General features: G+C 38.8%; 1 protein-coding gene across 2 annotated transcripts in view; it reads left to right on the forward strand.

The window, feature by feature from the left end:
• The window catches only part of exoc2 (exocyst complex component 2), a 143,977-nt gene that overhangs the window by 74,998 nt on the left and 48,154 nt on the right, over window positions 1–20,825 (forward strand). Inside the window, exon 3 of one of the 2 annotated variants that reach the window (XM_011474258.4) lies at window positions 11,538–11,599. The exons of the other annotated variant lie outside the window; for it this stretch is intronic. The gene's annotated coding sequence lies outside the window, so the exon portion shown is untranslated. The remainder of the gene's footprint in view (window positions 1–11,537; window positions 11,600–20,825) is intronic. 2 annotated transcript variants of the gene reach the window in all.

The raw sequence follows: 20,825 nt of genomic DNA on the forward strand, positions 1-20,825 counted from the left end.
TAAATGAACAATTTTTAGTGACGTCCACAGTTGCAGAAGTAAATTTTTAGCAAAGGAAAACTCCAACGGTTTATTTTCTCATTCATTTGGACCATATTTTTGAAAACTCAACTGCCTCCAGAAGGCTTTTGCAGATGAGATCTAAATCCTAGAAAGGTATTTGAGGGTGTAAAAGGAAATATAAGTTATTTTAGGATACTGTTAAGAGATAAGTATTGTACAAAAGGGCTTAAAATAAAAGAAAAAAATATTAAAATAGGATATAAAAATGACAGAAATAGGAGGGTTCTGTGTTTGCCTTGTGCCCCTATCTCAGGATTGTTGGTCTTTTTGTGGCCCAAAAATTCAGAGCGCTTTGTAGAACCAAAACTCACAGAACTTCCTGTCCAGATCAGTATGTTTCCCAATTTATTTACTTGTTTTACAACCCACATTAAAAAAAGGAAAAACCTTAACATTAACGCATGTTGTAAACATAATTTGTCTTTCCATTTTTTATTGTAATATTGTTCTCGTTTGTATTTAACTTTTTCTTTTTTACATTTTTTTTCATAGGTTGTTTTATAGTATAATCAAAATTTGTTTTTGTTTTTTTTGTTATGATCTATACACATAAATTGCCAGGGTCTATCGGCCCTAACATAAAATGCTTATTGTTTATAAATATATATTTTCCAACAGGCTGTATTTGAATATTTAAAAATATCTAATTTAATCACTGCATTTGTGCACACCATTCGATTATTTTCCAGTGAATAATACCTCAGAACAACAAAATGTCGGACCTTCCTTTCTCTTCACATCAAAAGTTTTCCTTGCTTGTCCTCCTCTGCGTTGCTCCACATCTGTTACCCGTCCTGACAAACAAAGTGAGTCTGCAGAGGCCAGGTCTTAAATGGTGTTCTGGGGCGCCCCCTTCTGGGCTTTTAAACGTTCTTTTTTCAAGCTCTTTTTTTTTTTGGAAGAATTTAAGAAACACACATTCCAAGAACACAGACAAGCAAGTCTAAATTTTTACTAATACAAATAAACCATAACGTACATCAAATTTAATGTATGCCTTTATAATGTGCATTTTGGTATATATCTTTATATTAATGGCTCGTCTCTTTTTGGTATTGGATAGGTGCATGTCTGTTGTTATACTATATAGTCAGTCATTTGTGAAAACAGTTTTATAGAAATTCATTTGTGTTTTTGAAAGTTTAAGGTTGTACATGTTAGAAAACAGGTAAAAACGTTTTCTTAACAATAATCATGCTGTAAAAATGTAAACATCTGGTTCAGTCTAAAATATCCAAAATGTATGATTACATGAAGGTCTCTTTTAATTGTCCTTGGCTTAAGCGTATCTGGAATATAAATGATCCCCCGCCCCTCCAACCAGCCTTAACCAGGTCCACCTGTTGATGAGCAGAAACATCGCAGAAGTAGCTGGGGCTCATCAGATCTCATCCCAGACAGAACTCCAGAAGCCACACCCCTCTGCTCCGGCTGCTTCTTCCTCTCAGAGTTGCATTTCTCATCCAAAGATGAAAGACTTTGACTGTCGCCCCTCTGGAATAGCATCTCCTTTCTAGATTTTTTTTCTCAGGGAATATCCCTGCATGGAGCTAGACGTGACTGCGCCTCCTGAGACACAGTAGCTTGTTGTCTGGCCCAGGGGGCTAAGGAAAGTTATTATGAGAAGGCAAGCTACATGTTATGTTAACCTGGGTGGTAAACTTCTAAACATATAAACATAAAAATGCCCCTTTGTACCCTCCCGGACCCTCCTATTTGTTTAAAATCACGCACTGGTTCCAGGAAAGTTTTCAGGTTAATAATTTTATTCATTTTTATATTATTAAAAAATGTTTTATAATTGTTGCTCATTTGTGACGTGTTTGATAAGGATATTAAAAAAACAAGGATGTTGTCATCTCAGATTTAATTTTGTAGAGTATAATCCATGGTGTGGATGTGATGGAGAGCTGATGGAACCTCACAATTCTTTCCGGCATTCATTTATTTTTACTTTTTACTGTAATGCAAGTACAGAAAGGATGTGTGCAAACAGTAACTATTTAAAATAACCCGCGTGCACTCTAAAAACAAACAGAACTGCAAAAAATGGTAATAAATAAATTAAATCGGGTCAGCACAGGAGTGCATCTGGTTTGTAGGCCTAAGCCCAACAAAAATGTAATTCTTATACTTGGAAAGAAGACCCACCTATGGTTAATTTTTTATACACAGACACGCAAAAAGGAAAGAAACAGCTTTATTTACAAAATTCTTTGTTTAATTTGCAGAGTGAACAATTGAAATGTAATTAACACGAAGGACCCCTTACCTTAGCATTTAAAAGACATTCCATTCAGAATTTTTTTTTTGCGTTGAACTGATGTGCTTTGTTGGCATAGTGGGGCAGAATAACCATATGACATTTCACTTTGTGATAAGAGCCAGATTGGGCATGAACATAGCTCGATACAGCCTTTTTTTCTAGAAAAGCACTTGAAAAATGTAAAACGGCGGCCATTTTTCAAGATGGCCACCATGCAATTTACAAAATCTTCAACTGGTTAACAAGATAATACAGTACATAGGTGAACGAATAAAAAAAAAAAAAAAAAGAAAAGCAAAGAATTCTGTTTGGACCATTTCTGGAACAGACTGCCAAATAACTATAATTACACTCAATACTTCAAGTATGGTGCATATCCATAAAGGTGTTTAAACATAACCTAATTAAGGTTTTTTTCTTCTTAATAGTCATTAGGAATGATTTGGGACTCTAAAGTTTAAGAATTTATTAGATAAAGATAACTAAAATGAATAAGATACTGAACTGTAGCTGAGATTTTCAACATAGTAAAAACAGGCCACCAATTCAAAATTTTCAGGTGGCTTAAATTTTATTCTAAAGCAGGGATTTATAAGCTAAATTTGTATCAAGTCCGGTGCTTCTATCACAAACGGAAGCGTGCTTATGAAAATTTGATGAAACTTGCCTTTAAACAGGGTTTGTTTCCCCACAATTCTCTTCAAAAGGCAATGCTACCTTTCTGAGGCCCCAGGTCGGCTGGGACGAGAATCTATTGATTCTTGTCTTCAGCTTAGAATTAATCTATAATTTTAATTCTATAATTTTTATTAACACTAGCAAAAGGAGTTAGAATTTTTTCAGTCTTTTTCTTTTTTTGGCACTAACCTCAGATTGCTCAGCAATAAAACCTCTCATTAAATCTGTCAATTTAGCTGAATTTCTGGTGTGTGGCATGGTAACTCTTCTTAAATGTAACAAAATGGCATCTGGAATGAAAGGACAATTTACAATATAAATTCTACATTGCTGAAGACATTAAGATGCTTAGTAGGGATGCAACGATACACTTTCTTCCCAGTTAGGTTCAAACCTCAAATTGTGGGTCATGTTTTTTGTTTAGATTAAAAATGTGTGTGTTTTAAAACAACAAACAGAAATTCCAAAAAATCATTTTTTTTAATTTGCTAATAAGCAAGTAACAATCAAGTAAAAGCTATCAGTTGGCTTATAACTTTAGTATAATGTAATAAAACAATAAATCCATACTAAATTACGCTCAACACGTTTGACACTTTGAACATAGACCTTGTGGTATGCAATAGGGAGGTAATGACACACTCATCCCATGATTCTGCTCATTGGTATACCATTCGATTTGGTTTTGAACTGAGAATTGTTGCGTCTCTAACGCTAAGATCAAAAATGTAGAGAAATGAAAGTGTCTATTTACTTCTTGCATGTCCATGTACAAATCAGTTCTTTTCTTTTATACAATACTGACAGCATGTGATTGCTGGATGTTGCAAATTTCACAGATGTGTACTTTACTTCAGTTCTCTTGCATTTTTTTTATGTAGAATATTTTTTAAGCTCAGTCTGGCACAGGCCAGGACACCCTGAACCTAACCATGAGCCCAGGTACCAAGCTCCACCAGGAAATGGAGAGCTACTGGAGATAAAGCCCCTCTCCGAAGCAAAACAAACCCAAATATCACAGGTTTATTTGAAATATTCTTGTCTTGCGTTAATAGCAGCCCTACAGGCTACGGATTAATTACACGTGGGTCAGTGGTTTCTAAACAGACCAATTCTTTGGAGTATAGTTTCTTGAGAGATTTCAAGTCCAGGAAGCGATTGCATAAATGAGGGGTTGTTAAAAACACAGAAAATGCAACAGCAAAGCATTTTCTAAACGTATAGATGTCTAGGCAATCATGGATCTGGCTCTCTAGAAAATTCTGCAACCTCTCAGGTTCCTGTAATGTCAACACCCAGCGAATGATCTCACTGTAGCGATCTTTGACATAGAAGGATTCACACCCGTTTGATGTTTTACAACTGAAATGCCCCGAACAGGAAGGAAGTGCTCACCCACCGCTCGTCTGTTCCATCTTCAGGAGCTCAATGGGGGGGGGAGGGGGCAGGGAGGATTTTAGCGCAATATTTACAGTGACCTTTTCCTCTTACTGGCCAGGGGCCCATGGGAAAAACTGCAGAAGACAAACAATGAACAATAGGATTCAGTGATGAGCAATGGTGCCAGCGCAGCATGTGCCATAACGGGATGTAGATTGTACAGGGCTGGAAGGAGGAGTGGGGGTCACTGCAGGGATGATGGCTCCAGTGGTGCCCCTCGGTACTGCACCTGGACACCTGCTCTGTAAGTGAGACCTTCACTTTTGTTTTGTTTTATTCTCATTACACGAGATGGTTTCAAAACTCGAACATCAGCATTCTTTTGAAATAAACTGCGATATTTCCATTATACCTAAAACCTAGTTCATTTTTATAATTTTTGGAGCAAACAGGTGTGCACTTGTGACATTCCTTCTGTAAATGACTTTGTCACTCTTTATCAGTTTTAAAAGTGAGGGACGGTGAGTGCATTGTCTTAAAATCAAGCAGAAATGTTAAATATTTAATTTATAATTGATTTTTTTCAGTCCTAGACAGCTCACTTTAATTTGGTCATCAACCCATTGCAAGTCTTAGTGTTTTTTGGGAGAACCATCTGTTTGTTTTATTGTTGATGTACCAGTTTATTACATTGTGTTACTGAGCCTAGCATATTTTTTCACAGTCCTTTGTACAATGTGCCCTGTTTGATAGCATGATGACAACAGGACTAGAGCTTTGTTTTTAAAAAGCCAAGCTTGTGGTCTTGAATATGGTGACACCTGTATTGTTAATTCTTCAACCAGCACACTGAACTACATGCCCCTGCTGTCCATTTGTATTCCATTAGGGAAAGCCAAAGTTTCCAAACCAAAACTCCCCTGCCCTTAAATCTGTTGCCCTTATCTTATATTGTATCACACAATTCTTTAGAACTTCTCCTAGTAGTTCATGCAAGATGGGCCAGAATCAACACTGAGACTGTAAATGAACACAACGAAGCAGGGTGATTTTGAGCTTAGGTCAAGGACAAGCAGGAACTCCCCATTTTCGCTTTGTATTTTACAGTTTATTTGTTTAGTAATCCATCTTCTTTAACTAAAAAAATAAACAATGTTAATTTTTGTAATTGATTAACTGTTAGTTGTAAGGTGAAAGCTTTTATTCTTGGCCTTTAAAGTCTGTCGGGACAGATGTAATTTACCTCCTGTTTTTAATGAAAAAATTGATACATAATTGATATATAATATATATATATATATTTTCTTTTTATGTGACATTTCTCATCATCTTACATGCAAAACTATAAGCATCACAAAATAGTTTGGTAGACACTAACAAAAGGCCAACTTAACCAAGATACAGCTTACCTACCCACATTCTAAAGCAGGGGTGTCCTCAAAGGGCCAGATATCACTTATACATGTAACTAAATGTAATGAAAAATAAACGTAACTACTAAAATAACTCATTATTTATTTATTAGAACTTTTTAAAGTGACATTTACAGTTGCATAGAAAACATATGCTTGCTTGTTACTCTAGCATAAATTCTTTTAAATTTGATTCTGACAGGTTAGGTTATGTGGACAGTGTTTAAGTCCTTATATATAGTTGCCCAATCCAATATTCTAAGTCGGATTCCTCCAAGATATGATTAAATACACACCAATTTTTATTTTTTATTCTATGAAATTGAAAACTTGTATGCCCTTGCGGGCCACATAAAATGACATGGCGTGCCACATTTGGCCCGCGGGCCTTGAGTTCGACACGTGTTCTAAAGTATTTCATATGAGAGCCTGAGCAAATAACTATGTATTATCAATTGTCTTGATTCTTAGTCTATACATTCATATAGTTTATACATTAGTTTATACATTCATATACATTCAATGCTATACATTTAGCAAAGTAATTCATTTTACAGATAATTTTAAATGCCCCCAAAATATGGAGTCTGAAATAGTAATTATGTATGCAGCCCTGCACCACGTGTAGAATCACCAGGTGGTATGTGTGATATGCCACTGATGTTCTCATTCATTGGCAAAGGCTGCACCGCTGAGACTGAGATCAAAATCTTCCATCGTCATTGCTGTAAGTAGATGTTTATGTAGATAAACAGCCTCTGTGTCACATCAGCATCTGTACAAATTCCCAAGTCACAGTTTGATCCCTCAATTATCAGATTGCCCTGTGTAATTGGACAATATGTTTCCCTGGAGACTGGGCCTTGCCTTATCACAGAAATTCTTTCTGCCCTGCACAATTTGGTGAGATAAATGTAATGGTATCAGTGCTCTTGTGTGTGCCTGGGTGGTCTCCACTGCATTTCTAATGATGCTGCGCCTTTCCCAGAACAAGTGGAAATACCTCAATGATGCACCGTGAAAAGCGAGACTATGAAGGAGCAAACCTCCCACTGGGCTCTGCTCACACAAAGAACATCCAACTCGCCAGAGGAGCACGCAGGTTTGCTGCACAATTTCTGTGCACTATCAGAATAATGTATTGAATTTAAATCATACCAATTTGTCTTCAAATCTTCTTTCTTGAAATATTTTGCCAGGAACCAAAAGAAAGAAGATCTGAAATCCAGTTGTTAGGATTCAACTTTAAGACGTCACCTGGATGAATGAGAATCTTCTCTGACTAGAAATAATTATCTTAACTACTCAAATTTCGGTCATAATTAGCTGTGATAGCGCATAACATCAACTATCTTTGATTTTAAAAAACAAACAAAAAAAGGCAAATTATGATAAGCAAAAAAATTAAATTAAATACATAAAACATACAGTATATATCTAGGTTTTATAAAAGATTTTTGACTCAATAGTCAAGTTCAACAGGATCTTAGGTGGTGAGGAGATGCCTGAGAATGAGAAAAGTGTGATGGTGCCCATTTTTAAGAATAAGGGAGATGTGCAGACTCGTAGCAACTACAGAGGAGTAAAGCGGATGAGCTTATTATTATTATTATATAATGAAGTCATGGGAAAATGTAGTAAAGCTAGACTAAGAGAAGAAGTGAACATTTTTGAGCAGCAGGATGGTTTCATGCCAACAAAAAGCACAACAGATGCAATATTTGCTTTGAGGATGTTGATTGAGAAGTGCAGAGAAGACCAAACAGGCTTTTTGAAAGGTAGACATTCATCCACTAACATGCGCAGATTAATCAACCTAATAGATTACACAACTATCGATAACCAAGAAGCAACCATTGTGTCACTGGATGCAGAAAAGGCATTTGATCGGGTCAATTGGAAATTTCTAATAGCCATCTTGAATAAATTTGGCTTTGGAAAATCGTTTATTAGCTGGATTAAAATATTATACGCTTCTCCTAACGCTCGTGTCAGAACAAATGATCAAACATCTCCAAGCTTTAACTTACAAAGAGGGACCAGACAAGGCTGTCCACCATCTCCGTCTTTATTTGCCCTCTTTATTGAACCTCTAGCTGCTGCAATTAGGCAAAGCCAAGATATTGAAGGCACTCAGACTAGAAATGTAAAACATAAAATAAGTCTGTACGCAGATGAAGTTTTATTATTTACTGCAAATTCACAATCTTCCATTTGCAAAACCATCTCCCTTATTAATACATTTTCCTCGGTTTCGGAATACTCCATAAATTGGTATAAAAGTACAATTATGCCAATTAATTGTAACTATCTAAACCTATCATCCATTAAATTACAATCAGGCAACATAAAATACTTAGGTATAAATATTTCCTAGACTTTCTGATCTATTCAAGTTAAACCTCCCCCAACTATGGAGTCAATTCACCCAACTCCTTAAAACAATTGAGGCAGATCTCACTAGATGGAAAACTAATAGGGAGAGTTGCAACCATAAAAATTACGATTCTTCCCAAAGTTAACTATCTGTTTTCAATGATTCCTTCCAAACCTCCAGCTACATGGTTTAAATCATTAGACTCATTCATCTCCCAATTCCAATGGGGAGGTAAACCACCAAGGATCAGTCTAAAAACTATTTAAATCTCTAAAGACAGAGGAGGTCTAGGCCTACCTAACTTCCAGGATTACTACCTCGCAAACAGATTACTTTATGTCCTAAAATGGCTTAAACCTGGTGTGTTAGATGAATCTTGGATAGATATACAGACCACTCTCTATGAGAACCTAGATATTTCTAATTTGCCCTTTTTCAGTCCCAAAATTAAACAACACAAGTGCTTCAGAAGTGAAGGCATCAGCTCATCTCTAATAGCCTAGTGGGATTTTCTCAAAAAACAACTTCACAATATTTCCATGCAAACTCACCCCCATCTGGAACAACTCTGACATCTTAATAAACAAAAATGTGATTCACTTTACTTCATGGAAGAACAAAGGGATCCAACAGTTTCAGCAGATAATTCAGAATAGAACATTTATACCCCTCCCAACGTTATCCTCAATTTATGGGATTAGTAAAAACACATTTCTAGAATACCAGCAACACAGATCAGCTATAAATTCTAAATACAGCTTGATCCAAATAGACCTAGAACTTCCTCCTACAGTAACACATTTCATTGACCTTAAGAATCCAAAGCTTACCTCCAAAATTTATAAACTGAACTAGGGTAACTCTCTTTGGGGCCTCGTCGGCACCCACCCTCGATTCCACTTTTACTCGCATATTAGACACCTTGATTCATCTAGGGTCATATGGGGATTATCTGGTGGAGGGGGCACGGTGAAACATCCGGGCTCATCTCTCACCGGTCCGTCCTTCAATTTTAACTCTCACTTTAGATACCACATACTGCATGTTGGTACCACACACGCAGCAAACAAATGTTTACACAGAGGGACCCCGGGATGGGGGGGCCCTGCTACTTGGCACCCCACTGGAGACCTCCCATTTTAACCTGCAACACACACACTGCACACCCACACCACAATACACAGGTGGGATCGGGAGGGGCGGCCCGTCTTCACCCGCCTGGTCCTCTCGGGGCGGCCTGGCGTGTGGGGACCTTGTTAGCTGAGCCGGTGGCTGTGCGTGTGGCGCTAGGGGTTTTGTGGGCTGAAGAGGATACTGTGTAGCGACGGGGGGCAGGGGGCAAACAGAAGAATGTGTGTGTGCGTGTGAGAGTGCATGGGTGGGGACAGGCCTGGGGGCTACCTCGCCAGTACCCGCTGGGGCTCACCCTCCCTTTTCCAGAGTGGGAAGGGCAGCGGGGGGGGGGGGGGGAGGACGTGTTGGGTGAGGGGGTTGTAGGGGTAGTTTTGTGTCGGGAGAGGTAGGGCTGGGGCTGCTCCTGGGCCCTCTGGGTCCTGGCCTCTTCCTTGGCCCGCGTATCGGTGTCCAGCGCCCAGTGGCCCCAATGACTGCTGCCTGGTACGGCAGAGCGCACCTGTCCTGTGGCCTGGGGGCCCTGACGCTGGGCTTGCCTATGCCTCCCAGTGCCGGAGGGGCCCCCCCCGAGCTGCATGGCTCCCGTCGTTGGGGACGCTCCTGGTCTGGGGGTCTCCCCGTCAGGCTGGGGAGGATCTGGTTCCCCTTATGATCACATGGTTTACTTTGGCAGCGTCCATGTAGCTCCACCCCCATGTGCACATGCACACTGACACACTGCTCCCTGTCTGCCTTATCCCTCCTCCTAAGATATCTTCCACTCATCTTAGTGTCACAATTTCAAGTGTGGATGTGATATTTGCCTTTCTCTAGCATAAATGTTTCACAGCTTCAAATAATAACGTATTCAAATTGGCAACTCGGCACTTGCAACCCCTCACTTTCTCCCCCTCCTTCTCTTTTTCTTTTTCTTCTACCCCCCCCCCTCACACACACACACACTTTGCCCTTCTCCCTCCCCTTTAATAAAAAGAATATGTATATGTACTTAAAACACAAGATGTAACAAATTAATAATAAAAATAAATAAATAAAAAAAGAAAGGGGTTTATACAAATGTACACCCTGGCTATCCGAAGATCCATAACCCCTTTTTGTAATAGTAAAACCTGTCCAACACAAAAGGCCTTTAGCACTCATCTGTTTGCTTATGCGTTGGACAGAACCAGTTGAAAAAAAAGGGAGTACAGAGAAGGTCAGAGAGTGCTACACTTTGTCTTTTGTATTTGTAAATCTGGAGAAAGCTCATGACAGGGTGTGCAGAGATGAACAATGCAGAACAATGAATAATGCAGTATTGTATGAGGAAGTCTGAAGTGACAGAGAAGTGTGTTAGAGGACATGTTTGAGGGCTGTAAGACAGTGGTGAGGTGTGTTACAGGGGTGACAGAGGAGTTCAAGGTGGATGTGGGATTCCATCAGGGATCAGTTATGATTTGTAGCAAGAGCAGGGAACAGGTGGAGGAGAAGCTGGAGAGGTGGAGGTTTGCCCTGGAGAGGAGAGGAATGAAGGTCAGTACATATGTGTGAATGGGAGGGACCCAAGTGGAAGAGTGAGGTTACAGGGAGAGACAATGAAGGTGGATGATTTTAAGTATCTAGGGTCAACTGTCCAGAGTAATGGGGAGTGTTTAAAAGAATAGAAGATATGAGTTCAGGCAGGTGGGTGGAGTAAAGTCTCAAGTGTGATAGAAGACTTTCCGCTCAAATGAGAGGAAAGGTGTACAAAACTGTGGTGAGACCAAGCACGTTGTTCAGCCTAGAGACAGTGAGGAACATACAGAAAGCAGAGCTGGGGGTAGCAGAGATGAAGATGCTGAGGATCTCTTTGGGAGTGACCAGGATGGATAGGATCAGAAATGTGTACATCAGAAGAACAGCACATGTTAGATCTTTTGGAGATAAAGTAAGAGAGGCCAGACAGAGATGGTTTGGAGATGTCCAGAGGAGAGAGAGTGAATGTATTGGTAGGAATTGTGCCATGTCTAGTGCTGCCAGGTAAGAGGTCTAGAGGAAAGACCAAAGAGGAGGTTTATGGACACGGTGAACAAAGACAAAAGAAAAATGTCTACATTTTTCAAATATTTGTTTATCTAATATAATTAATCTCAAATATATTTTCAAAATGTGTTTTACACTTTTTGAAACTGCATTGATCAAAGTTGTAATGTAATTGATCAAAGTTGTTCCAACTTTTATTTTCATTTTGCTTGCTTTTATTGTGAAGGCTAGATCCGGAAGTTCCTGCGGATTACAGGAAATGGTCGCGGGGACAAGCTACAGTTAACTGTGAGTTACCTTTTTCCGAAATTTCCTCTGCTATTCGCAAGACAGAACGACAGTGATTTGAAGTACACACTTATAAATAGTGGAAGTATGTAAGGTTACAACTTAAAGAAACGACTATTCTTATTTTACATCGTTGTCATCACAAATGTCGCAAGCAAAGGCGGCGTAGCCTAGCTAGTAAAATTGTCAACAAAACAATAATGGTTCCTTAACCTCCGACTAAATGGGTTTTGCGTGACTTACCGCCAACTTAAAACGTAAATAACGGTGTTTGTTCAAATATTTCGAGACTTGTCCGTGGAAATAACTGTGTCTTACTGTCGCGTTGACAACAGGACTTGGGTTGCCGAAAAAAAGGTTAAGAACTTAGTCTCACGAATAATATGCCACACAAAACTTGGGTCGGGAAGGCTTAAGTTATGAACGAACAAACGTAAATTTGTTTGAATATTTTGCGTAAAAAAATAAAAAACAAAAACTTAAATAAAAGATTGTCGCTTAAGGGGCGTTTCCTCTGGCTGTAATCTAATGTGCTAATCCAGACAAACACAGGGAACCCCGGTTATTTCTTTGCACTATCCTCTCCGTACATGTTGTGAACGGCTTGTAGTTACGGTAGTTGACCCATAAGAATCCAGGCAAATTATTTTCTATCTTTTCTTATATGCTTCTGTGGAGTAATGCTGTTCCAAGTGATGCATCTAGAAGCCAAGCATTTCCCTCCTGTGCTTGAAACTCATGAATGATTGCTCTTTTAATGTGTTCGCCTTAAGGTGGAGTTTGAAATCACTTGGCCACAACAGATTAGAGCTAGTTGGGATAATAAAGTTTAAAAAAAAAAAACTAATTACAAATGATTTCTTCTTGAAGTGACACTTAGTAGGTATTCAATAGATGTCACAGAAACTTTATCAAATAATAACCTGGATCACACAACAATCTATGTCTGCCACTCCATTTTTTGAAATCTCTGATCAACAGCACTTTACTCAAAACTGTTTTTAAGATGGAAATATTAAATATACAATCAATATTAGAATCACACACACACAAAAATCATGACGTCTGTTGAAATAAATAGTTGTGAAATTACACTGATTTGATATTTTTACAGCAATAAAGCTCTATATTTTCCTGGCCTGTTAAATATCCTGACCAAAACACAACTGGACTAATCTGGAATAAATGGAGTAAAGACTCATTCAACATCCATGTCAGACTTCAGAATTGCTTTGACACTCCCATTAACTTACTCCTAACACTTGTAAAAGCCTTTCTAAAATAGATGAAGCTAGAATATCTATCATTATAAATGTCTGCAAAGACATGAATACTTTGGCAATACAGTATATGTTTTTAATAAAAATATATTTTATAATAGATTGAAAATAAGACAATGTTGAAGTGCAGGGCTGTCTTTTACTAAAATGATATTCAAAATAATGTGCTCATGAGTTTAAAGAGCGTTTTAAAATGTTTTCATGTTAGAATAAAAAAATGACATTTACCATTTAATCTACTCTTCATTCAAAGATCTTATTTTGTTTAGAAAATATAAATTTTGGAATTTCTGCTTGACATTGTTCTTTTCGGCTTTTCTCTTAAGGGGTTGCCACAGCAATTCAGCTTCCTCCATCTAACCCTGTCTTCTGCATCCTGTACTCTAACATCAGCTACATTCATGTCTTCATTCATGCTTTTTGCTTGAAATTGATTATTTTAAACCTTTTCCAACACTAGTAATTGTGCAATCGTATACTTTAGAAGCCTACGCACCCTTTTCAATCCACATGTTACATTTGATGGCTATGTTCAGTGCTTGAGGAAAACAAAGACGTTAATAGATCTATTTGTTTACAAGTGGATGGAAGCTTAATGTCTTTATGAATGTCCATCATGAGAAAATTTTACAAGAACATAATGAAAAAAACACAATTTTTATTGAAGTGGGCTTAACATTTACCATGTGATATGTTGTATTATACATAAACTACACAGAATGAGTTGACAAAAAATGTTAATGCAAGCTAAGATGCAGACAGTGTGATGTTCTTCGTAAAAGACTAACCATAATAGAAAATATGATTCCAACTAAAATCAACAACTCCAGCTATTTTCATTGGATTCATAGTACTATTAATATTATGTTCCCTCGTTAATCAGAGCAGTAAATGGACTAAAAATGAGCTAGGATAGGGGAAATCTAATCATTATTGTTTTTTTGTTTTTTTTTAAACAATATTTATTAATGATTTAAAGCTTTATACACTTTTCTCATACAAACATGGAACATTTTCACTCTTTTTATTCTCTGGTCTGAAATCTCAAAGTTCCCACCTTTGTAGAAAAAGAAGTCCAGTATTAAAGAATGAAAGCAAAGATTCATGAGCAATAAAAGATTTATGCATATTTAGCATTTCTGAATGCATTCTATACTGTGTGCAGGAGACATGGCAGATTTAGGAGATTGATTGAAATGATCTACAGCCAATCACAATGCAAATCACCACTCGTTGTTTTAAAGGGTCTATACCATGCTTTTTTAAGCTTTTCAGAGTAAACTATATCCATAAATATGATCATAAATTACCCTTTGGCTTACTAAAGAAAGATTTTTAATTTGAAATATTAGTCATATTTGCATCCCTTTTTCCTACATAGATCTGAGGCACCTCCTTTCACTCCTCGTGGGTGCTGCCCATTTCATGATCTCATTTTAGAGTCGAGCTCAACAGCATATGCCCAAGAAAACAAACAACATCCAAACTTTTGTAAATATGTATAGAAGCGTTTTGCCGATCACCGCTAGCTCTACATAGAATGTGTGTGAGTCTTTTAGCCTGGGGGGGACTCTTCCTGGAAGGGCCAGTTCATCACCTATCTAGGTCACAATGTGAGAACCTGCTTGTTTTCGTGAATTGGGAGGGGCTGGTGCTCGGAGCGCAGGTTTTTTAGAGGAATACTCAAAAATCCGTGAACGGATCAAAATACCAATTTTGGGTTGTCTTTTGTGATGAATTAACATCATTCACAAAAAAGTGCAGAAAAGTAGATTTTTGCATGATATAGGCCCTTAAAAAAAGGCATGCAAAGTTGCACTGAAAAAAATCAGATTTATTTATTTTGAAGAACTGTACAAAAGCGTCGCTGCACATCTCTATGAAATCCTTCAGAAATCCGTCAGATTCTCTCAGTGAGGAGCAGTCTTTCTCGCACTGTGGCAGGAGAAAGACTGCTCCGTCTGGAACCAGTGGGATCGGCTTTATAGCAGCAGGGAACACAGTGGAATAATGAAAAGTAGTCAATTCTAACATCCCCTCATTCTTTTACTTTTTTTTAACATTCTCTTACTTTTTTGTTTTATATAAAGGATTATGTTGAGTTTAAAGATCTTATTAATGTTTTGTTTTTATAAATAGGCTTCAATGAGACAATATTTTGATGTTAGAATACACTTGTATTTGTATGTTTTGAAGTACTTTATATATGCTTAATTAAATCTATGTTTTGAAGCTTTAAAAAATAATTGTAGACTTTTATTTTGTCGGTTTTTTTTCTGTTGTTTTTTCCCATTTTACTGATCAGAAAAATGATCCCAACCATAACTCTAAAAACGTGACACGATCCCAATGTTAATACTGTTTAAGGAGAAATTGAACTTGGTAAATATTTGTTCTCTGACACATTTCTCTGTTGTCTTGTAAATGTCATTGTTTGTTGACTGAATACCATCGATTCTACCCTGATCCTTTATTGGTCTTCTTTGGAACAATAATGTAGCATCATTTCTTTAAAAAGAGTTTTTTTAGGTGAAACTCTTTTGCTGTTTTTTTTTTTTTGTCAAAAACATAGTGGCATCAGTTGAATCTTAATAAACTAATTAAATGCTAAGTAAGCGTCAGGCCTGCGGAGTTTCCCACAAACTGTTCTTAACTGCTGCTGATGCCCACGTCTAGAAGGCCGCAGTTAAAGCCCTCCATGTCCCATTCACTGACACTTCCGTAACATTAGCAATGGGCAGAGAGGTGAAGGTGAAAACCAGGGGGGGTGGAGGTGGGGGGCTGCACTCATCCATTTCCTGTCCCCCTCTTGGGGCTCTAATTGAAAAATTTTGGGTGGCCCTGCTTGTTTGTTTTGGTGGACTGTGGTGGGTTTTGTCTTTTGGGGTTTTTCCTCGGCTACGAGGCGTGGGGCCTCAGGGTGAGTCGAGTGATGTGGGGGCACGGGGAGGGGGTCACGCCGAGTGTTGTTTGCAAAGCAGCCGTTGACTCTTGCCCTTACCCGCACTCTCTATTCAGTCTGACCCCACCTGGTAGACTCCAGCTTGCTGGTCTTCACGTCACAGTTTCTATAACCCAGTTGGCTCTGAACAGACGACTAAACAATTCAAACAATTCCTCCATCAATAAATGTGAGGACTGGAAAAGTAGTTATAACCCCAGCAAACTTCAGGAAAGCATTTAGAAAAAAAACGATTGATTATCCTTGCGAGCTTAATAACATGTCCATGTTTGTTGAGTAAGCAGCATTGTTTATGTAACGTTCATCTCGTGTAGCTTCGGGAGATTCTCACGCTTCTCTCTCCGAGTAAAGCAGCTCCTGAAGGTTTAGATTGCTCAATTTTGCCGTGTCACCGGGCAGAGCTGCCTGTCTCCAGCGTCCTAATCCTCCCAAAACATTTTCCTGTCGTTGCAGAGCTACTCTTCATATTTCTGTTTATTGGTACAGGATTTTTATATGGGAAATTGGGGACTTTGCTTCATGAAGCATAACTCTACGAAGCACTTGAGACTGACAAACAAACAAACACTTCTAAACACAACAAAGCCTGTGGGCAGACATTGGGATAGCGAGCCAAACGCGCACATCTGATCAGCCTGCCCTCATCCGTTATCATGGAGGGGTCTCTGGGTGAACCCCAGGGTGGCTGCATGCAGAGGAGATGCTGACTCATTGAGTGCTCAGCACTCCAGAATACACTATCAATTGACTGCACATTTCCTGTCCACGGGATTTATTTATTCAAAATAGGATCCAGTTGACACATAATTTTTAGCTGTTGGTCTCATTTACGCCCATCCACTTCTCAGACAAATGTGGTCGTTCGGCCGCAGGCGAACACTGAGCAGGATTGTTCGAAGCTCCGCCCAGCCCGTTTGATCAGACCAGTCATCTCCAGGCAGGGTGATGTTTGGCTGGCTCTGTGCATTCAGAGGAGCCGGTAGAAGGATCTCTGGAATCTGGTGTTTGTGTAATGTTGGGGGGCACGGAGTGAAACGGTATTAGTAGATGTGTGTGTGCTGCGTTTGGGGGGATGGATCGAGGGTGATGAGCTGCCTAAATGGGTCCCTTTGTGCCCGCTAAACTCATCACGCTCTCTTACATACACATTTTATGCCAATCATTGCCATATGTGAGTCACTTTTTACCTTTAGAAGTTGAAATGAGCAGAGTTATGAAAGCCTTATTCAAGCCTTATTCCTTGAGTGTATGTGTGTTTGTGTTATCATTTACTGGGTCAGCTAGTTTAGTAAATAGACACAAAGAAAAGGAACGGAAATAAATTATTGTAATAATGAGATAGACAAATCATTTTTACTCACAAATGTTTAGTTTTCGCAAATTAAAATTTAACATTCACATGCTCAATTTACTATAAATATTAAAAATAATAACTTTAAATCCATACATCTGTGAGCTGAATGTAGACCGAAAAACATCCATTACAATACTCACAAACACACATTTATACATTTCAGATTTAGAAATCGTCTGTATTTTTCAGTGTAGCTTGATCTATCCAGCAAGTTAATATGTGGCTGAATTTTGAGTGGAAATACGTTTTTTCTTAATTTTGATAAGTCTCAACCGGGCTGAACACATTTTATTTTTGTTTATTGATTTATTCAGTCGGTTATTTGATGATTTGGGGCTTGTATTGTCATTTTCTTTTTCTTGAGTTGCCGTTGAGGGAATTACTCTTGTATGAAAACGTTAAATTCAATTAAATTCAAAATATTTCTTCATTTGAGTAAATGCTAGTAATGTAACTAAGCCTCCTTACGCTTCCTTTAATTTACTAGTTTTTTTGTTTGGCTTTAAAGCTTTTTTTTATTTAATGAACGGAATAACACATTTCTAATTTTGTGTTTTAGAAAAATTGTAATCAGATATTTGATGAAGGATTAACACTTCCTTCTGTCTTGCTAAGGTATTCGTCAAATATATCAATGTATACATTTTTTCCCATCAGTATTATTTTATCTATAAGTTTAAGCCTCAGTGGTCTATATTGGACCAAACAATTGGACAGATTTTTATCTTAAAAGCATTATTATCTTCGGATTGACCGTCCATTCCAGGCCTACTTATTTCCTTTCAGGGTCACGGAGTTGGTGGGGTCTACCCAGCTACTGTAGGGTGATGGTGGGATACACCTTGGACAGTTTAAAGTCCCACTTCGATCATTTGATTTTATTTTAAAAGTATTCCCCGTGGTCTTTACATCACGATAATGCTGTTTTTAGCCATAATCAACCAGGACATAGTTTCTGCAGAGCACCAGTGGTTCAATAGAAATTCACCTCTGAGTTGTGGGCAGAACCATTGGTGTGGAGCAACCCTGTCCCCTCCCTTTTGCTTAGAACTTTCTGTTTCTGTGCTCTCCCACTAGCTTACACCCCCTCACACCCCCAACCTAACATTACTGGTGCAATGGAAATGGCGAGCAGTATCGGAGCAACAATTTTGAGCCAGATGCCAGCTCAGGCGAGGAAAACAAAGACGTGCATGGATCTATTTTTCTACAAATAGATGCATCAGAAAGAGAGTTTGCGGCCTAGTGTTTTTTCTACTCCACAAATATGCTCTTTTTTTTTCAATGGCATTTTTTAAATCTTCTGCCAATTCACAGGGATTTGAAAAAGAAATACTCAGAAATAAAATTTTGAGTTGAAGTCTTTTATGTCGTCCATTAGAAAAAGGCCACAAAATATGTTACAAACACAATTTTCATTGGAGTGGGTCTTTAAGTATTTCTGTTTCAATACTTAGTCTGTTTAGGTTAGCTGCAAAATCTTGTTACTTTGTAATGTTAGTTTTTTTTGTTTGTTTTTTAAATCCTTTTCTTTCTTTATTCAACATTTGCTTTTATTTTTGTTATAATATACTGTGATTCCACGCAGTTGAAGAAGTGGGTTTCTTGTTGGCAGTACTGGGAAAGAATCTCAAACCTTCTGTAGAAACCAGGGACGGCCCGGTTGTTTGTTAGTTGGTGTCCAAGGAACACAAACCTACATTTTTAGCCTTTAAATAAATGAGGGTGGGGTGGGTGGCTCAGAGGATGTCCAAGGAAAGGAGCTAAATCTAGCGCTTCTGTTATCATCAAACAAATTTGAGGTGTATAATGGGACACAGCTTGATCCACGTTGAAAGAAAGTTGGGTGTCACCTGAAGAGGATATTTTAAAGCCCCCAACAGGCGTAAACTTAAAATATCCTCCAGAAAACATTGACAAAACTACAAAAAAAAAAAAGAAAAAAGAGTTGAATGTTGAGAAAAGGGCAAACATTTGAATTGGACTCCTGAAATGGCAAAAACAGTCAAAAGTGTTAGCTTACCATGATTTCTGGGGGTTTGCAGTGTGACATGATACCTGTCCTTCATGAAGGGGTGCATCATGAAGGCGTGGGCGCATGAGTGCGCGTGCACGCCACTGTTACAGAGAAGGGTCTGGGCAGTGTTCCCGTGTCCATGCACAGCCCCCAGAGTAAAGTAAACACAGCGGCTCTTTTCTCATCCCAGCCGTCAGCAGGCTCTCCCCAGGCCTGAGCCAGAGACCACACACCCAGACCACACACACGCACTCATGCACTCACACACACTCAAAAAACTGCCCAGACTTCTTTGCAGATCCTTCCACATACTCGCATACGCTCAGACCACACAACACCAACTCGGGGCCCCTCACACGCAACCTTGCTGAGCTGTCATTCCGCGAGCCGTATGCATGCGTGTGAGTGTGCGAAGGCCAGCTTCGTGTGTGTTTATTCACGTGCATTTTTAAGATTAGGGGGATCGGATAAAAACACTCCTGGAAGCGGAGTCAGAACCGAACAAAACTAAAAAAGCTCTGTCCTCCACACCTTGCCACTCCCACTCTAAACATGTGGGATTGATGAAGAATATGCCAAGCTCTTGTTCTGGGCCTGTTAACCTCTTATCTTCATCATGTCAGATCCCTAGCCCCTTCATTTCCTCTGACAAGCGCAGGGCAGCAGCAACAACACGAGGTAAATCCCTCTGGAGGTTTCTTGTTAGTTTTGCAATGTTAGGGCAGTTGAAGAGTGAAGGAGCTGTCCCAGAACAGTTCTCAGAAAGATTCCCACTCCTGGAAATTCTGGCCCTTTAAGAAGTGCTGCATCTTTTCATATGTTAATTGGAAGAAATAGTTTTTCTAATTGTAAAACTAGAATTACTCCAAATGTTTTGCACACAAAAACGTTCAGAAATGGATTAATTGCATGTTTTAGATGTAGCTAAGCTCTTCTGGCTGCTCTAGATTATAGATTTGCAACAATGAATTTTTTGTAGGTAAGGTTGCAGATCATTATTTTTAAAATTGTTTTTATACACTGTCATAAACAATTTTTGGGCCAGTATGTGGTAAAAACAAAAGTGCAGTAGAACTGCAAATATCGCCCCATTTTAATATTTATATAAAAAATTATATTTTTAATGACTGAATTAAGGGCTGCATGGTAGCGCAGTTAGCCTCACAGCAAGAAGGCCCCTGGTTCAAGTCCCGGCTGGGGGACCTGAAACACAACAGCAATGGGGGGGGACCTTTCTGTGTGGAGTTTGCATGTTCTCCCCGTGCATGCGTGGGTTTTCTCCCGGGACTCCGGCTTCCTCCCACCGTCCAAAAACATGCTTCATAGGTTAATCTAAATTGTCCATAGATGTGAATGTAAGAGTGCATGGGTGTGTGATTGTGGCCCTGCGACAGACTGGCGACCTGTCCAGGGGTCCCCTGCCTTCGCCCACAAGTGGCCAGGATAGGCTCCGTGACCCCGAAAGGGAGCCTATCCACTGAATGAATAATGGACACATTGTAAGAGCTTTGAGCATCTGGAAAAGCGCAGATAAATTCAATCCATTATTATTATTATTTAAATAAAATGAAGTTTCCTAAAGATCATGACTATTTAAAAAAACAAAAGATTAG

The sequence above is a fragment of the Oryzias latipes genome, chromosome 4 (genome assembly GCF_053564925.1).
Source record: "Oryzias latipes strain Hd-rR chromosome 4, Olatipes_Hd-rR_3.1".
Lineage (NCBI taxonomy): Eukaryota > Metazoa > Chordata > Actinopteri > Beloniformes > Adrianichthyidae > Oryzias > Oryzias latipes.